The sequence below is a fragment of the Poecilia mexicana genome, unplaced genomic scaffold (assembly GCF_051168715.1).
Source record: "Poecilia mexicana isolate PSO_F unplaced genomic scaffold, ASM5116871v1 scaffold_11, whole genome shotgun sequence".
Classification (NCBI taxonomy): Eukaryota; Metazoa; Chordata; class Actinopteri; order Cyprinodontiformes; family Poeciliidae; genus Poecilia; species Poecilia mexicana.
Genome location: NW_028263380.1, coordinates 5,216,333 through 5,236,048, shown reverse-complemented (window position 1 = coordinate 5,236,048; position 19,716 = coordinate 5,216,333). Strand labels below are relative to the sequence as shown.

The 19,716-nt window shown below is 41.0% G+C and overlaps 1 long non-coding RNA gene across 1 annotated transcript in view; it reads right to left on the bottom strand.

Annotated features, from left to right (window-relative positions):
- LOC106924438 (uncharacterized) overlaps positions 1-18,177 on the bottom strand; it is a 42,212-nt gene extending 24,035 nt beyond the window's left edge. The window contains exon 1 of the long non-coding RNA XR_001419630.2: positions 18,009-18,177. This is a non-coding gene — a long non-coding RNA (uncharacterized LOC106924438). The remainder of the gene's footprint in view (positions 1-18,008) is intronic.
- Between the last annotated feature and the right edge of the window lie 1,539 nt (positions 18,178-19,716).

Below are 19,716 nucleotides of genomic sequence, written 5' to 3'. Positions count from 1 at the left end.
GTGGAGGGGAGAGAAAGGTTTGCGTAGGGAGGATATATTGCATGCAGCTCCATCAGTGTGTGTAATGGTGCTGAAAGACTGCGCCCTATACCGCTGACCACCGTGATAGTAGAAGTTGAATTAAACGGTCCCTGCCGGGGAGCGCCAGTCTCATACTGAGCTATCAAAAAAAAAAAAAAAAAAAATTATTTTCTTACTCTGCCTGCTGGCACACATCAAAACCGAGCCTTCTGGTTTGCTACTCAGCGCGAGATGAACTCAGTAATGACGACTCTTCGTTAATTACCTTTTGTAGAGCGAATGAATCCGTGCTCGCCGCGGTGTGGGCCCAGGTAATTGGACGACACGCTACCAGTGGAAGGATAGTGGTAGTTTGATAACTGTGGGATAATTGTGGAGTAGCGAAAGGGGTTAAAAAGACATGTGAAGTGCCTTTTAAGTGAAAGATTTTAGCTTTCAAAAACTCTAATCAGGGGTTTGTTTGTTTTTTTCCCACCAAACTAGTTCTAGTGACTATGTCTAATTAAAACCAGTATTTTCTTTTTTCCTTTTTCTATTTTTTGGTGATGGCACCGACTCTTGTCAGTCAGATATTCACTTTAGCTAGTGGTGTTTGAGGCCAGCAGCCATGTTCAAACCCCCACCACTCAGTTGGAAGATTTCTTCCTGATTAAGTCTTTCACATGTCACCTTACAACACCAAACTTTAAGATATTCATTGGGACTTCTTGTATCTGGCCACTCGAAAATAGCTTTCAAAATTTGTCGCCAACAAAAATCTGGAAATTGTGGCGTGTATTTGTATTCAACCCCTCTAATCGGATCCCTTTAAATAAAATTTTGTACTGCCAAAACAGGCTGGCTGCACATGTTTAAATTTTAAAAATGTAAAAGGAAAACTTTTTAAATTGTAAGAATGTAAATAATTTTACTGTAAACCAGCCTCACAAAATTAGTATTTTGTGTTTTCTTTTTGGTGGAACCGTTTCAGCAGATGTCATTTAAAGTCACTAGCAGGGTGCCAAATCAAGAAGAGGCGTTTAGGTATTTAGAGTAAAATATTCCATGTTGCATGTCAGCACAAAACATCTTAGGTTTTCCACAAACGAGATGTGACGTTAAAAAAAAATCCTTCATCTGGTGTCATGAGATATTGTGACGATACGATACTGCGTCATTTCCTTTCCCTGCATGTCAAACCAAGGACATCCAAGTTGGGATAAAATATAGACAAACACTAAACCCATACTTTGTTTTCTTAGCTGTTAAATTTGTACCAAATCCAGTTTTTTTTCTTGCCTTCGCTGTCCAAACCTTAGTTACTGCACAGACCCTGCGGCTGTCCAGGGTCATAGTGAATTATGGAAGCCAAAAAGGCACACGGATCAATACAAGTTTTAAGTGCTGTAAGTCCAACCTGCACAGCATATTGATTAAACAGCAGGCCTTGTTGGCGGTGCATGAAATTCACTGTGTTACAGCAGGCCCTTTTTTTTCCCAATAGCAGGGTCTTAAACTTTCCAGTTACTTTCCCTCTGTTTACCTTTAACCGAGGAAACTGAGGACACACAAGATACGTCAAGTTTCTATTGATCAGGTTAAGATTTAAGACTCTGGTAAAAGAACAAGAGAAGAAATCAAGAGAAGAAATCTGCTCCTCCAGTTCACAGAGTGCAGGAGAATCTGAACAAGCATCAACATCGTGGTCATCATGACCCAAATAAGTGACAGGAAACACCGAGGTGAGGGGTGTTAAGATGATTAGAATTTCATTTTAAAGGTGAATAACAGATTTGCTATCAGTCTTACAAAAGATTAAAAGTCTTGGTCATAAATTCTTTACTTAGTAAAGAAACTGGTTCTGTTGACGATAAATCCTTGGTTTATTGACTTCTGACCAAGGTTTGCACATAGCAGATAGTGATGATTAGCTTTTCGATTATTTTGTGCTGCAAACTTCACAAACTGCTGCAGTTATTTGCCAAACTGTAAACAACATAAAAAAAATAAAAAGACAGACAGACAACCCCAACAAGCTGAAAGAAATGCAGTGGACCCCCTAGTCACGGTTCTGTAGTCGCAGATTTTTCTGTGCCTCTAAATTCTTTGCCGAAAATGTACCTACTGGCGGGAGCTTCTTTGGAACAGATATCCAAACTATTTATCAGAAAATGAAGAATAGGAAGCTGAAAAAGCGAGGCCCAATACTTCTTGGAAACTTACTGACTGGCATTTTCAAAGAGGCCATTACACCACCAAATGTCAATACAAGGCATTATGGGTCCATTTGTTTACACCAGATTCTGACCCAACCACTCAGCAAACCATGATACATTTTTCCAATCTCATATAGGTTTGATTAGGTCCAAACAACTGGATCCCAAATGTTTTTTTATAATCTTATTGGACCATCCTCTGTAATTCTGAGATATTGTCATGTATGAAAGAGTTAGCAGATCAGCATTGTCTGAAATACTCTCACTAGCACTTCTGGCGCTAGTAACTGTGCCATGCTCAACGTCACTTAAATCCCTTTTTTTTCTCATTCTGATGCTTGTTTTAAATTCAGAAAGTTGGCTTAGCTAATTTTGGAAATACCTAAGAAAACATCAACGAGGTGGCGCTGCAGGGCATCGAGTTCTGGTCCAATGAATAAGCTGGCACAAGGTCAGCAGATTCATTACTTGTTCCAACAAACAATTGAGGATGTTTAAGCATTGCTTCCCTTTACATGAAGATGATCAGACAGCACAAGTTAGTTGAGCCACAATAAGGCTTCTGACTTTTGAACTGTTCAAGGTATAACCCAACACTTAAATACCAACTGCCGAAGACAGGCACCAATCCTGTCTTCAGTAAGGATTGTGGAGGTACAGTATTCAGATCATTGTTCTTATTTTTTACTTTCATTGCCCTAATAGTTTATGATAGACTTGTGATCCATTAAGGTTGAATCTGACCTCTTACCTTGAGGTAGGCTATGTCTCCCAAAGCCCTAGGAAGATTCTTTGGGAATTTGTCCCTTCTCCTTAACATAGGGGAAACTATTTTCTATAAAGACAAATGTATTTTCTCTATGAGTTGGCCTTTGCTGCCTGTAGGCATGGGCCGGTTCTGGTTTCAAGGTACAGTGATCCCTCGCTATAACGCATTTCACCTTTTGCAGTCTCGCTGCTTCGCAGAATGTTTTTGTGCAGTTTTTTTCACAGTGCATTGTGTTCTGCGTCCTGATTGGCTAAACAGTCTCCGAGCTCCTTCTCTACCTGTGTGCCAATAACGTTACGGTATTTAAATCTAAGTAATACAGATTGGCCATTCAGGAGATGAAAGCTGAAAACTCTGAATGCCTGCTGGAAAAAACTGTGGCCAGAGGCAGCGCAAAACCCGACCGGAGGCTCGCTTGACGAGATCCATCGCTCTGCCGTAGATACTCTGTGAATCTCGCGGGTTGGAGGAGATGCTTTAATGACATGACTCTGGATCACATTAAGGCCCGATTGATGAACATGCACATCCGCTGACCTGAAAACAGGTTTTGTTCTTTGGTTTCAAAGTAGAGTATTTAATTATGCTGTACAATAATGGTAAAAACTAAAGGTAACTACTTCGCGGATTTCACTTATTACGGGTTATTTTCGGAACGCAACCCCTACGAAAAACGAGGGATCACTGTATACCACGATGTGAAAAAGTCACAGATTCAAAACCACTAACATTTTCCACCATACTGTTCCTGCAGCATAAGCGTTTATTTTGTCTGGTCAGAGATAAAGTGCAACCACCTCCATAGCTACTTGCTCCCCTGGAAGCCCCCACCTAAAAGAATCAAGTCTGCTTTATGGGAATACGTTGGCTACCGTAAGGAGACGGGGCAACTTGTGACTTCCAGAGGAAGTGAAGATTATCACATATCTAGCTAAATTCAAGGTAAAGTTTATGGTGTCTTGAACTGAACAAGCTTCCTTTAGCATCTGGGATTGGTGACACAATTATCACCTTGTTACTGTGGCACATTATGCAGGTCACAACTTGTCTGTATCGATGTTTAGGAGTTGTTGGATTGTGTATTTGATTGATGTTAAGTGAAGGGTGAAAGTACCAAGTGCCTCCATAGCTGTGGCCGAGCAGCTCTTTAGCCCATGCCTAGCTTCCTTGTACACAGTAACATATTTCCTAAACTGCATATTATTATTAAATATTCTACTTGGAGAACTTTAGAGAGCAAAAAATCCAGATAGTTCCTGTTAAAAGCTTTTTAGCAAGTTCCATTTTCCTAACAGGCCCCTAATGTATTCCAGCTCCAGATGGGTGTATTGACATTACCTCCACAGGCTTTTACAGGAGTTGTAAACAATTTTTCCACCGGCTTTCCTCCAGCCCGGCAGGAATCTCTGAATGCAAAGTTGAGCAAAGGTGCAAACTTCCAGGCACATTAATTATTAAGCATTTAATTAGCGTAAGCATCCCAAAACAATGCACAATCAAAATGACAAACATAATGCAACGTTTGCTCCATTTCAGGAGTGGACAATAAGCTCAAACTTGTGAGAGTTTGGACAAACGTGCAGCCAAACAGAGGGAAAATACAGATGGAAGCGAGGAGGAAGATTTGAGGAGGAACGGGAAAAGATCAGATGGGGGTAAATAAAAGGTAAATAGCGTGCCATTAAGTTGTCGTTGGTCTTGGCTTTTAATTTCCTCTCTCAGTGTCTTCTCCCTTTCAAACATCTGTATTCTGAAGCATGATTCCCTGCCTCTCCGCCCCCCCACTCCCAATCCCCCCCTCCTTCCTCGTTTCTCAATGTCTTCCTCTTGTACTTCTTAACGCTGCACTGCTTGGTGAAATGGGTATTATTTATTTATGGTCAGGCATTGTCTGTCTGCGTGGGCTTAAGTAATATTCTTCTAAGCTGTGCCACTATAATACAAAGCCTCGTTTCTTCTTATGTGCAAGGGTTGAAAGATGGGCCTCGGAGCTCGCTACGGTCCCCAAGTCTGAATACCGCCAATTCCAAGGCAGGAAGAGAGCGAGGCGGAAGAGCAGGGGAGCTTTACGGAGCTCAGCGTGCTTTCTTGCAATCTACAAAGAGGACAAAGTCACACTGTCTTTCTTTTACATACATGGCTTTTTTATACATATAGATCAGGGGGGAGGGTTGTTTTTTTTTTTTTTTTTAATCCCACCTCCTCATCTTTGCTTGTATGGCCCCGTTCTCTTTTCTAGTCCAGTACTGCAGGAAGGGTTTGCTGCTGAAAAAGTTTTGGTGCAGCGAAGCAGAAATAATTCATTCAATACAACGTGTCTTACCTTATTAAATCTGGCTGGTAAATCTGGCTATTCACCTTTCAGAGAATAGCTTTAGTTGTTTTTTTTTCTTCCACAGAAGGCATTTTTCCACATAAAGTAGTTTTTGAAGCAAGTAACATTGTTTTGTACAAGAAGAAAAAGAGGAATTTTTAATTTTGATAATTTGTTGTCATGCGAGTGTTTCTGTCCAATCAGACGTTCAGTTTGAAAACGGAACCTGTTTCAGCTCATTAGCTAGTTTTCCATTGGCCATATAATTGAGCATAGTGGAGTTACAAAAAGAGATTTGCTTAATGGGAACAAAAAAAAAAAAAAAAAAAAACACCCTCAACTTTTATGATAAAAGGTTGTGGTGCTAGAATGAGTTGCTTAATGCATGTATCAAAACTGGTGTATTTCGAAAACTGCGATGGAAATCCTTTGTTCGCATCACAAGTCACAACAACAACCGGATGTTATGGATCCGGTTGGTGGAAATGATGAAGACGACGGTAGGAGGATGACGGGGCGGCGTGTTTTAAATGAATTATCACGAGAGCTAACTTATTTGTGTGTGATCTTAACTGCATTTCTAATTTAATGGAAACACAGCAATTGCAAAATTGCGTTTTTCAACATTAGGGTAACATCCACAAAGTTTTGCATAATTTGTAATAGAAACACTTTGACCTTGACTTGCAGTGGCTAGAAAAATGATTGATAGACCTTTGACTTCCTCTATATTTTGTTGCATTAAGAGAAAAACTTTTTCTTTAAATTTCCAGCAGAAACACCAAATTTTGGAGCCTCAAACGTTTTTCTTTCAGGATTTCCCTCTTTGTAGTTCTGTCCTTCTTTCCATAATCTCAAACTGACTTCCTCATCCTTGCTAATAAAACACATCTCACCACATAATGCAATACTTTTCATCTGATCTGACCAGAGCACCTTCTTTCACGTTTGCTGCAACCCAATTCTTTGAGGTGTCTTCAAGATGTGTTGGTCTACCAAATAAAAATCCAACAGAAGACACTGTGGTTCGCAGTTGTGACGTGACAAAGAAGGAAAAAATGCTCAACTGGAATGAAAGCTTCTTCCAGGCTCTGTTTGACAGTAAAGTTGTAAATAATAGCTGACTTCAGACAGCTTTTACAGTATTGATCTGTAGTTCTGACAATGCTGACATGGACCGAGCACTTACTCAATCATCCCAAACTTGACAGTTGGGACATTTCTCATCAAACATCTGTCAACCATCACCTCTCCATCAACTGTTTGGACCACTGAAGAACACATCATTTTTTTTGTGCTATTTTACAACAACAACAAAAAAAAAAGCAGAAACCGATCTCTAGTGACTCAGGAATACAAAAAGAATGCAAGAAACAAATCTATTTGAAGGATTTACGTATATGAATTTAACCTCTATTGCTCATTTCACTGCATTGTCCATCAACTTCACCCGAAACAAGTAATAGGATGATGACACACATCAGCGCATGTTCAGGAAACAGAAAAACAACAGAACAGTAGCCATGTTATGGTTTGGGGTTCAGCACCAATAGTAGTAAGGTTGGCAGTCATCAGCGCAAAGACTTAATATATGGAATATTCATATTCTTCCCATACCTGCATGTGTTGTCTCAAGGTCTTCCGCTAAATACATTCACTCTGGATAAACCGGTGAGTATAGGTTGCCATAAGTGAAGGTGCATTGTCTCATTTGTCTGTCTGTCCTGTGATGGAGCTGTCCAGGTTGTGCTCTGCCCTTAGACAGAGAGAAGCAACTGTACGGAGAAGCAAAGTGTGAAAGTGTCTGGATTTTAAAAATGGAGCTATTGTTCAGCTCCAACTTGGTTGCCAACAACATCTTGGTTGCCATCAACATCTTTCAAGGATCTTTCTGGTGGCTATTTGATGTCTTTTGTTGGCAGAACTGGTAGAGTTCTTCTAAAATCTCTGGTTTTCTGGTCCTATGATCTATTTATTTTAAATGTGGTTGAGGTCAGGACTTTGGGAACACTTCAGAAAGGTCAACAAAAACCTCAAAAGACATCCCTAAATAGAACAATTTTACCATTGTCTTATTTAAACTTTATTAGAGTTGCACACACTTTTCCAATAGGTCTGAGTATTGGTCAATCCGATGATTGCCAACCAACCAACCAACCAGTCTTTGTCTCTTCTCAGTGAGCCATGCCTAGAAAACCTCCAGGTGTGTTGGAACGGGGAAACATCTAAACATTGCAGAATATCTGCTCTTGATGACTGGAGTTGCAGACTTGTACTCAAGAGAAAATGAAGGAGTACAGTATCCAGGATCTTATTTTTTTGGTTATGACACACATATAGCCATAACTGAGGGTTGGATCATAGACAGACCAGTAACTCAACTGCTTCACTTTTTGACTTGTGCCTTTCTCTTACCATGATAGACATAAGCAGTGCCTCAAGTGCTCCAGACCAGGTCTCCATCTGACTAGCCACCTTCATCCTACTCTCCCCTCAGGAACTAGTTACAAAGGTACTTTAAATGCTCCAGTTGCAACTGAGACTGACCCTGTACCTACAGTTTCCTATGGAGAACCATCACATCCCAGCCCTTTGCCACTTAGCTATGAACTCCTCACACCCTAAAGATCCCAACAGATCCCTTACTCACATCTGCAAGAAATAAAGTTAAGACCCTCAGGCAGGCATGTCTAAAGGCCCTGGAACCATTTGTGGCCCTTGGAGCAATTTCATGTGGCCCCTGACCGCAGTTAAAGAATGGTAAAAAGCAAAGGGCTTTTTCAGTAACAATTCACAAAATGAAACACATTTTACAGACCATTAGACACAGATTGATGTTTTTAGCATTTAGCATTTATCTTTGTTAATTCTGTTTATGCTTTTCACTTCCAGCTAAAATATGACATTTAAGATTAGACTGTCACATTTCATTTGTTATTTTTGTATTCTAAATTTCGGCATGGAGTTGTACCCAATTAAAATACCTGTTGATGACCAGATGAATTTGAAGTTGGGGGGGATTATGATGAAACTTTCACATTCTATTCCAGTTTTTTCCCTACTTGTTATTGTTGCTCTATATAATTAGCAGGGGAACATTAAGTTCTTTAAGTGCAGCCAATCGGCCCAAACTGGCATTTTGCTCTGACAAAGATGTGAGCTGTGGAACGTAGTTAAGAGCCCACAATCTGTTGCTAGAGCAATAGCAAGGCTGTGTGGGTGTGAGAGCAGAACAGAGCAAGGGAAGGAAAACTAAACTACCTAAACTTCCACTCTCATAATCAACCCCTCACTCTGAAAGCACAAGCTTCTCCTCGGAATTGCCTGAAATTTCCGTCTCTCCCCAAGCTTCCATCTTCATCCCGGTTTCTGCCACGCTAGGCCTAATGGCGTCCCATGTGACAAGCGCCGGTTAACCAGTCGCCATCAACACTCACAGGCACACAACACACACACACACACTAGACTACCGCTGCGTACAAACTGTACGTACTCTTACATTTCTGGCCAGCAGCTGGCAGCTTTGCCAACTGTGTCCCCCTGAATTGAAGGAGATAGGGGAGGAGGGGAGCAGATGTGACTATTCTGCCTGACAGGTCTGAAGGAAGAAAACAAAAGCCAGCAGGCTGGTGAGGGTTTATGAAAAGGATAGAAGTGGCAAAACAAGTGGCTGACTCCAGCCTTTCCTCCAAGGAATCACACGGATTTATTTTTTGCCTGGCACGGCTGTGGTCACATTTTTAGCACATACTGAGCAGGTTGCATTCCATTACCCCAACAATGCCTCACCGATCCCCTCACTGCTACCTCTCCTCTTCTCTGCAGGCGTGGCCCCTGCCGTCAAGCCACAGGAGGAACTGCAGTGAGCTGCTTCTTTATACTCTTTGCAGAGGCTTTGTTGGAGAAAACAATGGAATTACCCTTTCTGGGAGCACATGCGATAGAACAACATAAAGTAATTCTTACTGTGAAGTAGAAGGAAAATTGATGGCTTGTTAAGACACTGGTGCTTTTGTTTCCCTTTGAGCCGCTGACACTTTGTGGAACTTAGAAGGATGCACAGTGATGCAATTGCTGGCAACGTTGCTTTGACGCAAGAAGGTCCTAGGTTCAAATCTCAGCCAGTCTTTCATCCCCCGTTTCATTCTTGGGTTTCCTTACATCCAACAGTCCAAAAAGAGGGGATATTAGGTTGATTGGTCTCCTTTAATTGCCTATAAGAGTCTTGTTTATTCTGTGGTTTATGGAATGGTAACATGTACCATTCCAAAAAGGGTGTACCTTGCCTCTCTCCTGATGATCACTGGATAAGCACAACAGGCCCTAAAAGCTGCAGAGCTTATTCCAATTTGCAAAACTGCTTAAGCCCAGACAGATTTGATTGACAGCATCTGTGAAAATTAAATTTCAACTCTTGCCAATCTATAGTTAAGTCTTTAAGTCTTTGACTTGGCACCCAAATTCATGAATGTGCCCTGATCTATAAAGCATTCCATTCTATCACTGAATGTATTGTTTTTTACTGATGTCCTGTTGGACGGGGAACTTTCGTCCATTTTCAAGTTTCAAGTTTCCTGCAGCATGTTGTCTTCGAAAGCATTGACTTCTGTTATCTGACCATCATCTCTCACCAGTTTCCTTGTCCATCACAATGTGTCACAATGTCTCTTTCAACGTTGCCCGGAATAAAACTGAGCATTGGATCTCTGCAGCTCCCCCAGAACTACCATCCATTTATTGTCTTCTCTGGATAATTCTTTTCATTTTTGAAAGGTAATTTTGTCTACAACGCAATTTGCTAAATTCAGCATATTTACAATATTGTACTTTTATTAATATGCACTGTCCCATTTAAATAAACTGAATTATGCCATTATCAGTATATTACTTGAAAATCGTCTCAAAAACATTATCATTTATCGCCGTAACTACTGGGAGAATCTAATGTCCAGCAAAATTTGCTAACTTGAAAGGCCTACAATTTCATACTACTTTGTGCTGAATCCTGTTATTATCAGAGGCCTATATGCTAAGCCTATGAAAATCCTGGATATTATTTAGCTTTAACAGAGCATTTCGCTGATGTTGGCGTTAATTTAAACAATAAAACAAACCGAGCTTGTGGGAACTGTGCAGTGTCTTGCAATACTCCCAGTTTGTTATGGAACTCATCCAATATATTACATTTTAACGGCATGTACCAGGAGGCAGAGAGTCCTGTAAAGCTTCATGATCCTTTGTCTTCCCCTGCCACTCTGTTACAACATTGCTGATCACGGATCGCGCTCTACGCCGACGATACGCGACTCGCGCATCTCCTCGACAACGTGGGCGCGCAGATAAAGAGGCCTGGATTTAAATTAAAGATGCGACTGTTTGTGCATGCTCAGCTTGTGAATATTAAGCGCTTGAATCCAGCGCTGTGCGCGAGACGTGGTGAGGGCACAAGTTTAGCTGAGCTACAGCGGTTTATAATGAATTCCCCCCATGAGGCATGACGGCCAATAAACACACTGTACATGTAAATGCTAAATGATCAAGTGAGGGTATCTCTTAGTCCTTGTCATCATCCATCATATCCTGTCACTGCACTGCGTTTTGTGTGTATCTGTGTGTGTGTTTTTATAGCGGGGTAACACAAGAGTTTCCTCACCGTTTCATTAATCTTTAGGTGATGGTCTTATCTGCAAGCAGGCTCATTTCCTTTATATGGAGATTAAGGCAGAGTCATTAATCTCTTATCTCATCAGATGCGCTGCTCCGACTGGAATCCAACGCCGCACTGAAGTTGCAGCTACAATCCACAATGCCATGCATGCACGAAGACGCTGACACACACGCGTATACTTGGCCGATTAATGGGTAATTTGCATTGTGTATGTGCTAATCTGCAACAAGGATGTAATTACATCAAGTTGCAATGGCACAGCATAGTTATTAGACTACTCTTTACAAGAGAAAGCTTGAGGGGCTGTCAGTATATGTAAGCGGAAGAAAAATACTGATTTCTACAGCCTTTTTTCTCATTATAACACAGGCTAACAGCTCATATTGGACTCTATGAGCAGAATCTGACTGGAGAAGACACACATTACCCAACATCCACCAGCCCATTAAAAGCACTTCTTTTAAAGTCTTCAAGTTTAACTGTGTGTTGTACACCTAATACCTCCCAATTTTATGGCTTCCAGCTAAGCCATTAAAGTCACTACAAAGTGCTTTTATTTGTCCTCAAATTATTTGATTAAACATTATCTATCACAAAAGTATCAAAAAATTAATTTTGATAACTTTACTTTCCTGACTCACTCATATGATATTACGATAGTGACCTGACAACAGAATGTTGATGTGGACTCATGAGAGTTGGGGATAGATTATTCAATTGTGTGTAATTATTCAATTGTGTGTAAAGTTTTTTGGCATTTATAGGTTGATTCATTTGCTGCTACAGAGTGCATGAAATGTGACTACAGCAAGAAAAAAAGGATATATTAAAAAATGAAGTGGCAACTTTAAGTTATGATTAACATACAGTATTGTTTAAAAGTACTAACCCTCTTTGATATTTTACCCTTTTATTGACGCTGCAAATCAGTCAGGATGAACTAAATTTGATGTTTTATGACTAAAAATTTTTGACAAAGACAACTAACTTCTAAAAAATAATGAAAATTAAACAAAATTAAAGAAAAAATAATCAACTGAATAAATATTCACCCCTATCTTATTATGCATTAATACACAGAGTGGAAAGTGTCCCAGCTCTACCACAGAAGCAGCTTTTCTTGTTGTCTTCCTATGCAGTTTAGCTTGATACACAAACCTCTTTACTACTCCTATACTGCTGCTATTGAATTAACATTAACAGCCGTCTGGTCTGGTTGTTTACAGCACAGGCAATTTCCAGTAAGCTTCATAACGCTGAACAGGCACACAACATACGCCACGGCCAAACATTAAAGACTGAGTGAAATTTAAAACTTCAACACAGTCCACGCTTCGAGGGATTAATCGTTTCTCAATAGCCGAGAGACCAGAGGGTGTGGGCCAAAGCAGACACCAAACAACAAGGAGCTGGATTTTACCTCGCCACCACAGAACCCAACATCTACAGTCTTCTTTATTCAACGCCAACAAAATGGATGTAGCTCCTATATTAGCTGCTTTGCAGATTCTAGCTAATCCTGAGTCAACTGGCATTCCAGTTTCCTGAGCCGTTTAGAGAACTTTAGGTATGAGGTTGATGATTATCTTCAGCAGTCGGTGGACGAAAGCTAGGGTATACCCTATACAGGTCACCAGTTTATCGCAGATCAACACAAGCTGCGCTGCATAGTCCACAGACTAGATAATTACACAATTTGATATTTGCTTAATGGAAACACGGCAATTAAAAAAAACACATTAAAAAAAACGTCTCGTTCTTTGATAGAAAATTCTGGACCAAGGACGATGTTTTCTTTTTCTTTTTTTCTGACCGTATTGAAATCGGTTTATGTCGGAACACACAAGTCATGTGATTGACAGGATGTTGCCAGTGGGGCAAAAAACAAAAGATAAAGACGACAGGAAGTGGTAGGAGGACGATGGCGCTGCATGTTTTTAATAAAATATCAGGTAAACAAACTTATTCATGTGCGATTTTGAAAATGTGTTTTTCGATATTAGCGGAATATTGATAAAGTTTTGCCTACATTTCAGATGGAAACAGCTAAACAGACACTGGACAAACAATCATCCACAAGGACAATTCAGACAGACAAGTTAACCAAACAATCATGTTTTTGGACTACGGGAGGAAGCTGGAGTACCTCCCAACTCAGTCCTCTGGGCAGGATTCAAATCCAAGACTTTCTTGCTGCAAAGCAGCAACTACTCCACTACCTGTAGCCCCAGTAAAAAATAATGCTGATAAATAGATTATTTAATATGCAGAAAGCGAACATCTTAACCACGACTGCACTGGTTTTCACCTCCCCTCTATAAAACACAAAACTAAGATATCACTGACATTTATGCTCACATGTAATCCTCCACAGTGAGCCCTTAAGGTTATCTGAGGTCACCCTGTTTTTCTGTTTTTGCACTATAATAGTTTTGTTCAACCATCTAAATGACAGTTAATGACAGCAGATACTTTGCATCCTTACATCGTAAAAGAAAAAAAAGGCTTCCATTAAGATCCCATGGTTTTGCAGGAACAGGTTTTATAACACAGAGACTACATTTGAAGCAATACATCACCTCCTAGCTAAAGGGCCAAACACACACACACACACACACACACAAACAAATGCACACACACCTTGTCACAAGCCTTTTTAGAGCTCTAATCTGAAATGAGAACATGCCCTGGGTCACACTGGGGGAATGGAAGTCAAAATACAGAATGAAAAAAAAAAAGAGGAAAGATGGAGAGGGGAATGAAATGAAAGAGAAAAGCCAAAGGGAAGAACACGGAGAGATAAAAGGCTGAACCAGCAGAGAGGGGGAGACGGGGCACAGGGGGAGTGGCAGCCAGAGCAAAGCCGACAGGGACCGTGGATCACCCTGGAGGGTCAGAGGTGTGAAAGAGTTGTGGTTGGGTGTAATGCCTCACCCTAACCGAAGCAACCCCCTCTACCCACCTTCCCTTTCCCTCCCGTCCCTCCCAGCAGCTATTTAACATAGAAATTGATTTAAACAGAGGGTGAGATATCCGCTGTGGGACCGGAGGACAGGTGCCTCCAGTCAGCAGAGGAGAAGCTAATGAGAGGTGAACGAACTGAGCGGCGCTAACAAGAACAGCAGAGGGAACGACGAGATGGGACTGTGGGGGTGGAGGGGAAGAAGTAGGGCGCCGGAATTTTTAAAGTTTGTAGTTTTTGGAGAGTATTTATCAAAGAGTCGTCGAGTGGTCGGATGATGACGACGGTGGGAATGGATGTTGGGTAGCAGTCAGCCTCTGACTAAAGACTGTTGCTGTATGACAATCATGACATGCTAACAGCTCAATATCGTGGCAGCAGAGAGAATATTTCACCATTGAAGGCAGTGTAACTTGTTGGCAAGCGCTGCTAATCCGTCTCATTTGTTTTTGCTAAACCACTTTCTGGTCAAATGTCTGGAGGGCAAAGAAGTTGGAGTAGGGGATGCAATCATTGCCCATTAGGATTGATGGAAGAGATGGTGAGAACATTTCTCCTCGCTCTGCTCTTTGGTGTAGCCCTTCAACTGGGTTAGACCAGCATATGTCATGCAATATGTGATAAAACATATATAGCATGACATATGTTCTATCATGCTATAACATGTAGCATGGTATGTTATTGCACTGCCAAACCGCTCCTGTTTGAGGAGGAGAGTGCGAACAACGACGTTAATTTTCTGTGCCATTTTAGAATTGCAGTCTGCCCAGATAGGGTTGAAGAATTTGAGCAACGGCAGTGGAGGAAGTGAACAAAGTCATTCAGTCGGTGTTGGCCGCTCTTTCAAATATTGAGCAATTAAAGGTCGGACTAAGAGGAAGTTTTAAGACATTTTATTGCTGCTGTCTTAAAGATGTAATTCAGCTCAGGACTTTTTTCTTTGTGTTGGGGGACCGTCGCCCACCGCGACCGCTTAAAGTGCACACAATTTCTGGTAAGCTTCATCAAGCTAGCATATTACATACAACACAGCCAAATGTTAGTGATTGGGTAAAATTAGATTCAATTGTTTACAACATCAACGGAGTCCATGCGCCTAGGAAGCAATCGTTTCCCAACAGCCTCTGTACAAAGCAAAGATTAGAACAAAGGATTTGGTTTTTACCAGGCTTTGATAAATTAAGAACAATAAATAAATCTGTGACCAAAATCTCTCGATTCAGATTAAAACATCTAGAACCCCAAAATCACTAACTAGGTCTACTTTCTCTCCTTATTTAGTAGTAGGAGGGTCCATAAAAAAAACACGGTAAAATCTCAGATGAGTATCAATGTTAGAATCACTCTGAACTCTGTTCCTGAACCATCGGTTCTTTGCCACCATGTATCTGCACACTCGGCGCCGCTGCGGCTGACATTAGAGTCAGCACCGTCAATACTTTTGACAGGTGAGACGCTGCAGAGGCACGAGGAGGACGAGCCGGGCTGGCCGGAGCGCCTCTCCTTGTTTCAACCGTCGCTCTGAAGCCGAGCCGTCTGTTCATTAAGGAGAAGCTGGACTTCAGAAAAGGCGTGCGTCCTCATTGATCCCCTGCCTGTCACTCGAAGGACGGGAGAGTTCGACATGCCGAGTTGACTCCCGTACGTGCCCGTTTGTGAATATCAACGGGATTAGTGAAAGGTCTGGCTGTCAGGAGAAGTCAGACTGGAACCTGCGCCAAAGAACGGGCCGGGTTGCTCTTTAGGAGTAATCTCACATTTTGATAAATGTTACTTAGGAAACACGACAGGTGTGGCATTTTCTGGTTGGGTTTTCTAAGATCAAAAATCCTCCCCCACCCTCTCTGAATATGATGCGTTTATGCATTTAGACTGTTGAGTTGCATCTTTAAGCAACCCAAGATGGTCACACACATTACATACACGCTCCAAAGTGTCCAGTCTTGCACTGCAGCATCTTGTACATACTCCATGGCAACCATTTCAAAATGAAGATTCATCCACTTTATATAGTTGGCCTAGTTTGTGTACCGCAGCCCCCGCTGAGCACTGCCATCCAGGATGACGACTGGGCCCTTTGCAGACTACACTGAGAAGGTGTGTGTGTGTGTGTGTGTACGTCTGGTGGAGTGAGAAGGAGTGGGGGGAGGGGAGTGGTGCAAAATCCCAATGCAAATGCCAACATTTAGTCTTAAAAGTTATGTGTTCTACTTTGCGAAGCTTTCAAGAGACCCACATAAGAATTCAAAGAGGCCTGATTTAAGCTCCAGCCGTAGTGCTGGAGCTGCAGACTTCAACAGTAGATGAGGAAACAACTGAACATGCTACATTGCTCTAGTGAAACAGAATAATGGTGGTCCTTTTTTTTCCCCCAAAACCCCCATTTCTATGCATAGAGATGCAGAGTAATAGTTCTACGGTTTAATTTCTCCTGAAAGTGACTCGGATAATAACAGTTGTCCAATATATACTTGTATCCCTTTAGTACAGAACAAACATAGTTGTTCCATTATGGATGTCATTTATAAATGATATTTGTGGTAAATCTTTTTACGCCTAATTGATTTCGATCAAAGACATTTTTATGTTAGCCACGCCTCCAGTTTCATAGCTATATAAATAAACACATAAATAAATGAGCCAGAAAAGGGTGCCTTCTCCCAGTCGGGTGGGATGTCCTGCCACAAGTGGAGGAGTTTAAGTATCTGGGGATCTTGTCCACCAGTGAGGGAAAAATGAATGGAGCAGGAGATCGACAGGCGAATTGGCGCAGAGTCTGCTGTGAAGCGGGCGCTGTACCGGTCTGTCGTGATGAAGAGAGAGCTGAGTCACAAAGCGAAGCTCTCGATTTACCGGTCGATCTACCTACCCTCATGAGCTTTGGGTCATGTCCGAAAGAAAGAAGTCATGGATATAAGCAACGGAGATTAGTTTTCCCCGTAGGGTGTCTGGGATCTCCCTTAGAGAGAGAAACTCAGTCATCCAGGAGGGACTAAGAATAGAGCCACTGCTCCTTCACATCAAGAGGAACCAGTTGAGGTGGCTTGGGCATCTGGTCAGGAGGCCCCGGGGAAGACCCAGGACACTCTGGAGGGACTATGTTTATCGGCTGGCCTGGGAATGCCATGGGATTCCCCCAGAAGAGCTGGCCCAAATGGCTGGGGAGAGGGAAGTCTGGGCCTCCCTCATGACCCGACCCGGATAAACGACGGATGGACGGAGGGATGGATGGACATATATGTGTGATTACACATACAGACAGTGATGCTAGCTAGCTAGCATGTTTCTTGCTAGATTCAAGAAACATGCTTTCCCCTCCCTCCTCCATACATAGCAGAAAGTATAATACAAAATATTATTTTGAATCAAAATGACAAAAGTAGCATAAAACACAGAGAAAACACGGGTCAAAAAAGACTCACTCATGGAAGACTGTATAGTCAGTCACTCATTTATCAACTTTTTAAAACTGTAAACAGTAGTAACTTGCCAGCTTATTTTCCAAAAGATATATAGCTTAAAAAGTTTTTTTGATACAAAATCTGCAACAATATTGCTTATATTTCAGCTTGTCAGAAGAGATGAAAAGTAAAGCGTCACAGTAAATAGGCGCCGTCTATTTCCTGGACTTTTTCTGCGCGCTCGTTTCTTGCTCGCAGCGGTGTAGCAGGTCCAGACCAATAAGTTTTGTTTGTTTTTAATACGAGAATAAAGTCATAATTTTCTAACAACTATACAGCGAACTTCGTTACAATAGGAATTACTGAGCATCTTGTGCAGATTTGGTAGTTATGTTCCTCACAAATAAGGAAAAGCTTAAATACACATTAGCATCAATTATTGTCAGACTGTCTAGTTCAAAGACATAACCACGGACTCGCTGAGCTGGTCATGTCAGCTCTTAATAACTGTATTGAAGCCTTTTTCCCCCATTATAACAACTTTTTTCTCATAATTTTACACTTTGTTCCATTTTTAGTCTGTCAATTGTACAACTACTCTCATGATATGACTTTATACTTGAATTTAAGAAAAATAAATAAAAATTCTCGTATCTGTCTGATACTTTCTTTACTCACCTCAGCTGCCATTTTTCTTTTCACCGTCACAAACTTTTCCAGCTCTCTTCACTGGAGGTGCCTGTACCTGTGCTTCAAATCATCCGCGATTGTGTCTTCCTTCGTCAGCTGTTTACGCCATTGTGTTGGTTCAGGCTACTCCTTCTGCTGGCCTCAACAGGCACCCTGTTCATTCATTCGAACACTGCTGCCGCCTAGTGACCGGAGTTTTGTTTTCAGTCAAGAATGAATAAAGAAAATAAGCCCCCTTACATCTCACCTATTGACTGTCATAACCCAAGCGCACTTGAGCTTATGCTTAAACATTCTAATTTTTAAGGATGTTTTTTTTTTCAAAACGCTTGGTGACCTAGTCCTGAATGAGTCAACTATGCCTTCTTGGAGTAATTTTGATAGGCCAAGACTAAGGTTCACCACAGTTTCATGTTTTCTCCATTTGTAGGCTGATATATGATTGCCTGATAGCCAATGACTTTGCATCTCATCTGTTCTTGAATTTGGATGCCTTGTGAAGATGTGCTAGAGGAAATGCAATCACAGGTTGATTAGCAACCTGGAAACCCAGAGAGGGTTCCACTCTTCACAAACCCTCAAAAAGGGAGCACTTCCTTTGAACTGATAAGAGAAAACTTTTTTCCCAGTCCAGAAAATTTCAGATTGTTTTATTTACTATGTTATTGGGGAACGCTACTATTTGTATGTATATTAATAAAGATGAACCAAGTTCTTCACAGTGAAAAGTGAGACCACCTGTTTTACCAATGAGCAGCTATATAGCTGTAAATGTTGGGACTACAGGAAAACTGACAACGGATGAAGCTACTGCTGTTGAACTTGATTCAGTTTAGTGCATATTTTCCTTGCAATTTTATGTTTGTTTTTGAGGTTCGTCCCAAATGTTTTATCAATATACTGTAGTACTGATCTCACAATTTCCTTACAACAGCTCAAAAAGCTGGAATAGGTTGCAAGAGTCAGCTAGCATCAAATGTTAACAGATGTAAAATATTACACTGCAAACGAGAATCAAACCAATTTTTATTTTAGGCAAAGACATGCAATGCAAAATGAAAATCAGTCATTTACGTTACTGTGATGGGAAAGACCATCTTAGTCAGATTTAGGTCTGGACTTTAACTAGGCCATTCCAGTTAGCATGTATTGTGTGTTGCATAACTTACTGCAATCTTTTTTTTAACCTCAAAAAGGTCTTTGAGGTAAAAGACCTGAGGATGGGATAATTCGAGGATATTAATTTTAGAATATTGGGCATAATTTGGATTAGTAACTGGACTTTGACCTAGCCATTCTACCACATTAATAATAATCTTTATTGTCCGCAGATATGGAAATTTGCCTTTGGCTTTGCATAGTAGTTAAAAATTCTCACAATACACTAAAAAAGGAAATACAGTCAGTCTTTCAAACCTACAGATAAAACTTCACATCTGAGCAATGGTCAACAGTTATTAAACTTGGGATAATTAATTTCTTATACATGTTCTCAGCTGTTCTTGCAGCCTGGTATCACTTTGTATAATTCTCCCAGCATCCTTTGCTTGGTGCTGACATTTTAGACTTCACTAACTTTTGTGCTGTGCTCCTTGGCCTTCATGAGTCATTATTAATTCTTTTGTTCTTGAACAAACCTCTGAAATCAAACTGAAAAATACTTTGAACAATACTTCCGTAGTGGTCTGTGTCACAA